The sequence below is a fragment of the Heloderma suspectum genome, chromosome 4 (genome assembly GCF_057233095.1).
Source record: "Heloderma suspectum isolate Gila_16-S chromosome 4, 16-S_ref, whole genome shotgun sequence".
Taxonomy (NCBI): Eukaryota; Metazoa; Chordata; class Lepidosauria; order Squamata; family Helodermatidae; genus Heloderma; species Heloderma suspectum.
In genome coordinates, this window is record NC_139461.1 from 80,409,871 (window position 1) to 80,418,372 (window position 8,502).

At 42.9% G+C, this 8,502-nt stretch overlaps 1 protein-coding gene across 10 annotated transcripts in view; it reads left to right on the forward strand.

Moving 5' to 3' along the window:
- The window catches only part of CLUL1 (clusterin like 1), a 63,172-nt gene extending 60,441 nt beyond the window's left edge, over positions 1-2,731 (forward strand). For 6 of the 10 annotated variants that reach the window (XM_084849751.1, XM_084849750.1, XM_084849755.1 and 3 more), the window contains one exon: positions 1,758-2,730. The gene's annotated coding sequence lies outside the window, so the exon portion shown is untranslated. Of the gene's footprint in view, positions 1-158; positions 625-1,757 lie in introns of those variants that run through there. The other 4 variants (XR_014790139.1, XR_014790140.1, XM_084849752.1 and 1 more) reach the window with 3 other exon arrangements.
- Positions 2,732-8,502: the final 5,771 nt, after the last annotated feature.

Genomic DNA, 8,502 nt, shown 5'->3' on the forward strand with positions numbered 1-8,502 from the left:
CCTTCAGAAACAATGCAAAATGTAGCAGGATATTTTAAATAATATTGTATGTTCATTTGTTTTGCCATATTCTTCGCCTTGATGAATTGCTTTCTTTTATTCGCCACCTCTTTGATGTAATCTGGAAACAACATAACTTTATCTTGTTTCCAAACCAGACTTCCACCCTCTCTTGCCAAATGCAGGATATAATTCTTTGTGGAGACTCTTGCAAATTGAACTATAATCATATGGTCAGTCCCTTTAGCATTTGGCACACGAAATGCCTGCTCAATATCAAGTAAATAATCAGATGGCACAGGGAGTATCTCATGCAAAAGCTTGTCCTCAGAGGTAGGCAAATTTACATCAATAGGCAGATTTTTAATCCCAATAATATGTACATTGGATCTGCGCATGAAGGCCTCCAGTTGAGAAATTCTGGCAGAGATATTTTTGAAAAGAGCTTGTGTTGTAATTTCATTTGTTGTGAGCCTATCTTGTAGTTCGTTAACTTTCATCTCCATTTTTTGCCAGGAAGTGTTAATTAAATCCACAGCTCCTTGCAGGGCGGTGATGGAATTTTGGATTAAATCCAACCTCTTGGCTTGCTCCGCAAATTGCAAAGATAAAGTTTTTATCAAAGTAAATAATTCCCCTATATCTTCTGTTCTCAGAGCTTTTGACAAAGGTGGTATGGGAGGAGTGGGCGGCGATGCAACCCCCTTTCTTCTCCTCAGTGTAGCCATGTTTCTTTTCAAACAAATCTTGCAGGTCCTCAAATATTGTTGATATTCTTAAACCATTCCTCAGGTGTTGTTGATATTTCTTAATCCATATATTACAACGGAACACATCAGCCCTGTTTTCTCCTATTAAATAGGAATTTCAGCACGGCTTTTTGCAGTGGTTAAGCTCTGGGAAGATAATCCTGGAATCCAGCCCCCCACTGCCTCGTGGGGAGCACTTCTCTCCAAGATGTTATCCAGAATGCTGCCTTGCCCCCCCCTTTAATTCCAGGGGGGAGATGAAAAGGTTTTTCAACCTTTTAAAAAGCTGTCTGAGATAGCGTCCCACAGAGACTCCGTGGGATGCTGCGAGGGCGACATTGGTTCCAACCACTATCCTAATATGTTTTAAAAGAACATGTTACACATTGACCCAGTTAGCACAGAAAGGCAATTCATGGCTTGTTTAACCTATGAATTGCCAGGATACAGTGGGAGCAAGTGAGTGTGCTGCTTCATTGCTTCTGCTTTACATCCAGTTTTGTAAACAACCCAGGAATGCCCCATTTGGGGGTTGTTGCCATGATATGCGAACCCAGCACCCTGGCTGTTTGGGGTTAAACAACCCAGAGTTTTAACCCAACCAAAACCATGGGTGATTGTTGGGTTAAAATGTTGGGTTGTTTAACTCTAAATAACCCAGAGTGCTGGGTTCAGACGTCATGACAATAATCCAGGAATGGGGTGTTCCTAGATAGTTTACAAAGCTGGATATAAAGTGGAAGCGACAAGTGCAGAGAAGGCAGCATGCTAACTCGCTCCAGCATGACTATGGCTAACTATGGTTTGTTTAACCCATAGTTAGTCATGACATACAATCTAGGTCATTAAGTCCAGCAGCCTAATATGTTTTGCTAATGTAAAGGTTCGGCACTGCTGCTGATGGCACTGATGTTTTAAATGTAAGGATTCAACCTACTTTAAAATATTTCTTTTAGTCCTGTTCTGCAGCTTTATTCACGCTATTAAATATAGCTTTTATCTCCCTAGACTGAAAGATGTGAAAAATACAATCTACTTTAAATCCAGCATATTCTCCTTTTAGCAAAGTGCAACAAAATTCAACTTACAGAAGAACCCTGCAGATGAGAAAATGTTTAATATTGTGTTAAATATTATTATGAATGTAACTCCATGACCTCTATTTGTATTCAGCGGTAAAGAACAAGCCTAAAAAGAGATAGCTTGTGTAATTGACTCAATTAAAAATATTTCTCCTTCGCATTTGGCTTGTGTGTCTGAAAGAATGGTTTGGGGTTGTATTCAGCTCACAGAAAAAAAATGCAGGAGGTGTTGTTCTGCTAGCGGTTCTTGAAGTGCTAGTGGAACAACTAATGCAACTAGCAAAAGTAACTCCTAGTGTAATGAGGTTCTTATGAGTTGTGAAAGTGTTTCTGCAATGGCTTGTGCAAGCGGAATCAAAATATTGGGGTTGATACTTGCACAAGGATGAAAATGGGTTTATGCAAGTAGTAGAAGCTTTGTGATACTGTTGGAAACAAGCCATTATGTTGGATACAGTATTGTTAGGCATCAGTAGAATTACTTTGAAACTTCGACATAAGCCCTTGCAGAAATGAATATGTAGTTCCACTTATTAATGATTCTGACTGGCTTTGTATGTGTGCTCCAGTTATGGAACCTGCTTTATTTTGCTTTTCCCTTTCTTTGCCCTCCCAGAAGTAGTACATACCCAAACCATGATATCAAGCTTTAATACTGCAACATCAGCAAGAGAAGAGTAGGCTGCGGTACTTCCCTGCATGATAGGGATCACCGTAGAGAGGGGGAAATAGTGGGTACCAAGTCTGGAGCATATGTACAACGTCATCCTCAACAGAGTGATTAATATATTCATGTTACTATCCAAATGATACCATTTGGTTTTCATTAAGTTTGTTTCATATGTATTCTTTACACCTTACTTCCCAAATAAACAAATTCATCAAATCTTTTACAAAGTTTATTTGTAGTTTGAATAATTTTATATCTAGAATAAATTCATTCATCTGGGGGAAATAGTTTACTATATTCTATATTTTATGTTTCCTTGGCCACATCTGAGCAATATCCCATTGAAAAGATAGCTTATATAAATAAAGCAAATAAATGAAATAGAAACGTGTGGCTTTGCAATACATACAGTTATACATGAATACAAATTGCCAGAACAACAATATTTTGAGCATTTTACTTAGCATTGCATCTCATTTGATCATTCACACAAGGCAAGGTGAAGGTCTGTGGCTAATTTACAGCTATTTCCCTATACATTTTAAGAATATAACATGGGGAACATCTGTAATTTGGTTACAGACTTGCATCTTGCAGTGTGTGAATGGTCAGATGAGATGCGCTGCTGAGTAAAACACTCCAAATCTTGTTGTTCTGGCAATTCAGACCCATGTATGACTATGTACTCCATTGTGGCCTTCCAAATGCTTTGGCCTACAACTCCCATCAGCCCTAGCCAGTGTAAACAGTGTTGAGTGACGATGGGAGTTGTAGACCAAAAGATCTAGAAGGTGACAAGTTCCCACGCCTGCCATAATCAGTGTATCCAAAGCACTCTAAAGGCACATTTTCAAGATAACACTCAACTGCAGAATATTCCCTTGAGTAACTAAAAATTGAAGACAAAACATAAATAAAGGATCACCACTGAGCACATAACCATGCATTGAAATAGCAGAGAGAGAGAGAGAGAGAGAAACACCTTCTTTTAAACCAGGTGTTATAAATTAATCTGGATGGTTGCATTTCTTTAATAGCAGTTTACTCCATAGTCAAGGTAATTCAATGCAATCTAAAGGCAGGTTTTATACAACAGGTTTACAGCTTGTCTTTTGCCATTTAGGTGTTCAAGGAAGCTTACAAACACATTTAATTGAAGTTTTTTGTCTTAGCGGACTTCCACATGTAGCTCTCCCCAGAACAAACCAACAGTCTCCCTCAACCTGCCTCTGAAGTCTACTCTGGACCATACCAGTGATGCTAGTGCAGCATCAGTAGGGCAAAGAACAAGTGCTCCCAGAAGCACCTTCCTCCAGACCAATCTAACACAGCATGCAATCTAACACAGACCTACTATTACCCAAGTAAAAGTAAGTGTGCCTAGGGTTCAGACTTAGAGCACAATGTTACCTCTACTCAGACGAATGTCGTAGCTGTCCTGGCAGGTGCAAGGAAACAGTACAGCACAAGTTAAGCAACGAAAACAAGACTCCCCCCACCACTTCTTTACACACATGCCAGGGAGGGAGGGAGGCACTCCCTCGATTCAAACCACATGTTTGCCATGTAAAGAATCCCCTCCTAATCTTGCAAAGACACTGAAAGCAGAAAGCCTCAGTAAGGATGTGGGGGTTTTGCAGGGTTTTTTTTTGTTTTGTTTTGTTAATGTAGAGACAATCTAAGAGAGGCAGAGAGGTTGGTAGATGAGACCTTCAGGGACCCAATAGTGGTTTCCCACTCCCAGGGTGACAGCTCCTCTGCCATCATAGAGAATGAAGGTCTCGGGGAAGGAGGGCATCATTCTGAGGAAGAGGGAAATGATCCCTTAGAAGGGACCCATTCCTCAGAAGATGAGCAAATATCCTTTTGCACCAAGGATGTATCTCTGGGTGGAGGGGACTTGTGGTAGTGGGAAATTGGATCATTAGACATATAGCCAAATTTAGGTTGCTAGGTAGGAAGCTGAAATCCAGGACCACCAAGGTGGCTTTCTCTGAAATGCTACCTGTTCCACGTGCAGGGCCAACTAGACAGGCAAAGCTGAAGAGTCTCAATGCGGTGGTGCAGGGAGGAGGGGTTCAGATTTGTTAGGCACTGGGAAACATTTTGGGACAAGCTGGGCCTGTACAAGACAGATGGGTTGCACTTGAACCAAAATAGAACCAGACTGCTGGTGCTAAACATAAAAAGGTAGCAGAGCAGCTTTTAAACTAAACTCTGGGGGAAAGCTGACAGGAGCTGGGAAACATCCAGTTTGGATTAAATCATCCCTAGGGGATGGAAATGAAAATGTTTTGATTCTCCAAATGTAGAAGGGGAGGAAATAGACTATGAGTGTATGGTGAAACACAATAGCCAATCAAAGAGGCCAAAGTGCCATAGCAAAAGATCACATGTCAGAGACATCTGGGGAGGGACACCATTTTTCTATGCAAATGCAAGAAGCCTCCAAGCCAAAATGGGAGAGTTGGAGTGCCTGGTTTTAAAAGGAGAACCTAGATAGAGTGGGCATTATGGAAACCTGGTAGAATGGAAGGAACCAGTGGGATCCAGTCATCTCTGGATATAAAGTCTACAGGAAGGATAGGGAAGGACGTACTGCAGGAGATGTTGCTCTATACATCAAAGAGGGCATAGTCTAGAGCAAACTAGAACACTTAAAAGGGGCAGACTCTTCCACAGAAGTGCTGTGGGTGACAATACTGGGCTCCAACTAATTTAGTACTAGGAACATGGTATGGTCCCCATACCAGAAGGCTCAGGGTGACCTTGAGATGGAAAATGAAATCAGGGAGGCCTCCAAATGAGGAACTGTTGTAATAATGGGTGACTTCAATTGCCCCCGGATTGACTGGATAAATGCATGTTCCAATCACAACAAAGAGGTTACATTTCTTGATGCCCTAAGTGACTGTGACCTAGAACAGTTGGTCATAGAACTGACCAGAGGGGAGGTGACCCTGGATATAGTCCTAAGTGGTGTTGCCCAGGACCTAGTAAGAGATGTAAAATGGTATTTAACCAATTGGAAACAGTGACCACAGTGCTATTAGATTTAATATATATTGAAGTGGAAAATTGCCAAGGAAGTCCAACACAGTCACATTTGACTTCAAAAGAGGAAACGTCTCTAAAATGAGGGAACTGGTGAAAAGGAAGTTAAAAGGGGGAGTCAAGAGGGTTAAAACCCTTCAAAATGCTTGGAGGTTACTCAAAAACGCAATAATAGAAGCTCAGCTAAAATGTATACCACAGGTTAGGAAAGGTAGTACCAAGTCCAAGAGGTCACAGGCATGGTTAATGAACAGTGTCAAGGAAGCTATTAGAGAAAAGAGGGCTTCCTTCAGAAAATGGAAGTCTTGCCCAAACAAAAGGGAGCACATGCTTGCGCAATGGAGATGCAAAAGAGATGCAAAAAACCCAAAGCATTTTGAGGAGCATATGGCTAACAACGTCAAGGCCAACAATAAAGATTTTTAAAAATATATCAGAAGCAGGAAACCAACTAGGGAGGCAATTGGACCGTTGGATGACAATGGAGTTAAAGGAGTACTAAAGGAGGATAAGGAGATTGCAGAGAAGCTGAATGAATTCTTCTCATCTGTTTTCACTGCAGAAGATATAGGACAGATACCTGTGCCTGAACTGATGTTTTCAGGGAGTCTGAGGAACTGAGGGCCCAGATGGTATGCATCCTAGAGTTCTTAAAAGAACTCAAATATGAAATTGCTGATCTTTAACAAAAATATGCAACATGTCCCTAACATTGGCCTCTGTACCAGACTACTGGAAGATGGCCAATGTAACACCAATGTTTAAAAAGGAATCTAGGGGGGATCCAGGAAATCACAGGCCTTACAGTTTAACGTCTGTTCTGGGTAAATTGATTCAAAACATGATTAACAATAAAATCAGTAAGCATATAGAAGGGCAAGCCCTCCTGAAAAAGAATCAGCCTGGTTTCTGCAAAGGTCCTGTTTCACTAAATTTTTAGAGTTCTTTGAGAGTCAATAAACGTGTAGACAGGGGTGATCTGGTAGACGTTATTTACTTAGACTTTCGAAAGGCTTTAACAAAGTCCTTCACTAAAGATTCCTGAGCAAATGTAGCAGTCATGGAATAAGAGAAGAGGTCCTCTTATGGATTAGTAACTGGCTAAAGAACAGAAAGAAGAAAGAAGGAATAAATGGTAAGTTCTCCCAATGGAGGGATGGAGGGCTCTTTCACATGGGGCTTTTATGCTGCTATTGAGATCGCTTACTCACAGATAGGGGTGTACAAAACCCCGCTTACCTGGCTCCGCTGGGTTCCGCAGGTGGGGGGAGGCGATCCGTTCCTCCCCCTGGAATCCTCGACGGGGGGGGGAGGTGATCCGTTCCTCCCCCCCGGAATCCGGCCAGGCCGCGGAGCTGCCGGCCAGGCCAACCCGAAGTAGGGCCTCCAGCCGCTGCCGGGCTGGTGTGAACGCAAATGGAGTCTTAAGTAGGGGACGCCATTTGCGTCCCTGTGGTAGCCCGTGATAGGCTACGTAAATATTTATGTAGCCTATCACGGCTAAGGCAGGGATGCAAATGGTGTCCCCTTCGCCATTTGCATTCCTGTTTTATCCATGATAGGCTACGTAAATATTTATGTAGCCTATCATGGGCTACCATAGGGACGCAAATGGCGTCCCCTACTCAGGACGCCATTTGCATCCGCACCAGCCCGGCAGCGGCTGGAGCTTCCACCGCCGGAGCCGCAGCCAGAACCGCAGCCAGGTAGGCTCCATTTCGCGGGGCTTTCGTGGGATGGAGGGGTGGGGGGCTCTGTTCCGCCACGGATTCCGGGAGTCCGAATTCACTGGAATTCAGCCCCCCTGGGATCCGTGGCGGAATTCTCTAACATCCCTACTCACAGAAGTTTGCCGGTCCTGTACACGACGCCGTCCTCCTCCAAGGCACCTCCCGTTCTTTGTGACCTCTATTGCATCGTTTTTCATAACGACAAGAGTCCAACATTTTCCCTCCTCCCACTATGGCGTTGCCATAATTCCCAGTATACTGTTTAAAGTTGCTTTATTGCAAATAACACAACAGTGCCATCTAGTGGCTTTGTAATGAAACACATAGAACATCTTGAGAAGTTTAGTTTTTTTGAGGAGCCACATGGAAAGAAGCCGATCTAATCCCTCAAAGATTCCAGAAGCAGCCGCCCCAGTAAACTGCGGGATTTTTAGCCTTGTATGATGAACCCTGTAAATAGTGGAGTCCCACAGGGATCTATATTGGGAACAATGCTTTTCAACTTGTTCATAAATGATCCGGAATTAGGAGTGAGCAATGAAGTGGCCAAGTTTGCCGATGACACTAAATTATTTACGGTACTTTAAACAAAAAGGGATTGTGAGGAGCTCCAGAAGGATCTCCCCAAACTGGGAGAATGGGCATCTAAATGGCAAATGCGGTTCAATGTGAGCAAGCGTAAAGTGATGTACGTTGGGGCAAAAAATCCCAACTTCAAATATAACCTGATGGGATCTGAGCTAGCACTGACCAACCAAGAAAGAGATCCTGGAGTTGTGGTGGACAGCTCAATGAAAATGTCAACGCAGTGTGCATCTGCTGTAAAAAAGGCAAACTCCATGTTAGGCATAATTAGGAATGGAATTGAAAATAAAACTGCCAATATTATACTGCCCTTATATAAATCTATGGTGCGACCACACTTAGAATACTGTGTACAGTTCTGGTCACTGCACCTAAAAAAAAAGATATAGAGCTGGAAAAAGTTCAGGAAAGGGCAACGGAGGGAGCAATTCTACCTCCAAAATCGGAGGCGACTGCCTATCCAATGCAGGGCATGAGGAGGCTGGAGGGGAGGCTGATTTCAGCTGTCTAACTGCGAGACATTGGAGCTCAGGGTGGGGAAGCCAGACAACGCATAGGAAGTGTCATACCAGCAGTTCTGCACTTCCTGTCCCCGGGAATGCCCCCTTTTGCCCCACTCCGTGCTGCTCTTT